The following is a 1409-nucleotide window of genomic DNA, read 5'->3' as shown; positions in this document are numbered from 1 at the left end:
GTGGACTGCGGCGCCCCCTGTCGGCGGGAGTGAGCGAGAGCAGCGAGCCGAAGGGTAGGGTACGCGCTTGGCGCGGTGCGGCGCCCCCTGTCGGCTGGAGTGCACGGTGCAGCTCTCGTCCCTAGCTGGTGGCCTTGCAGTCCAAGTTTGGTGTCCCAAGCCTTGGAGGCTGCTGTTGTCGTCACACCTGGAAGCCTTCCAGGACAACAATTGTCAGCATGCAGACTCCCAGTATCAGTGTGGCTTGACTTGGAACTTTTTGAGTCCATTTCAGTGGAGTAAAACTGGCTTTTACAGACATAGCTATAAAGGGGTCGAGGTTGGTAGGTTCTGAATCAAATCTGGTGTCCTGGATGGTGAGCTGGGGCAGGTGTTTAATCTCTTTGCTCTCCATAAGGCAGACTGTGATAATAGGGGAGACATGGGCTGTGAGGGGAATGAGATCTAAATGAGTGAAGTGCCTGTCTACCTGCCCGTTAGAACTGATGGTCTCAAAGCTAGTAGGAGATCAGTACTCTGAGCCACCTCTGTCGTCCCTCCCTGGTGAGCAGGGGGCCTGTGGTTTGGGGTTCCTGGGCAGTGTAGGGCCAGAGCTGTGACTCTGGCCTGTTCAACTTGTTTACTTACCCCTCAGCAAATACGACCTGAAAACAGGTTGTTCTCTGAGTAAGCACTGATCCCTCTCCATCCTGTCCAGGTCTGTTATACTTTGTATATATATTTCTGCTCTTGATTAAGGTATTGTGCTTCTACAGTTCATTTAAAAATATAATGTATAATTAATAAATATAGGTTCATAGAGAGTCATCTATAATAATCAAGCTTGTAGTCATATTAGTTAGATTTTCTAGATGTATAGAGATGTATTTCAGATGGATAGGCATTCTTTAAATCTTTCAGAGACCTTCAGAACATGGCATTTAAAATGTTTTAAGAACTTAGGACTTTTCATGACAATGAGACATAGCTGCTCCTGGCAGCACCAAGCTACTTCAAGAGGATGATGGGCATCAAAGAGACTCCTTATGGAGTTTGCAAGTCATTCAGGCAAGAAACTGCTCTTGCCTGGACTGGTTGATGGTATGCTGAATAAACTGGACATGCAGGACTCATAGAGAAATGACTGCTGAACTTGCCTAAAGGTGAGACAGTCCTTCAGGGTTCATGCTTCATGAAAGAGTCTGCCAGACATTCTGCAGGACACAAAAGAAAGTTACTAACAAACTGCTAATAGAGATGGAATTGTCTTTGAAATTTCCTGCTTCATGGAAAAGTCTGCCAGATACTATGGGCCTGTAGGCTGAAGATGGATGCCCCAACGTTACCAAAGAACTTTGGGTGACTGTCCAGGTGGCGGGATGTCTCTGTCAATTCTAGAGTTTTGGAAGTTACTTACAATGCACTTCCTG

The sequence above is a fragment of the Microtus pennsylvanicus genome, chromosome 12 (assembly GCF_037038515.1).
Source record: "Microtus pennsylvanicus isolate mMicPen1 chromosome 12, mMicPen1.hap1, whole genome shotgun sequence".
Taxonomy (NCBI): Eukaryota; Metazoa; Chordata; class Mammalia; order Rodentia; family Cricetidae; genus Microtus; species Microtus pennsylvanicus.
The sequence above is the reverse complement of the archived record's forward strand: the minus strand, read 5'-3'. Positions refer to the sequence as shown.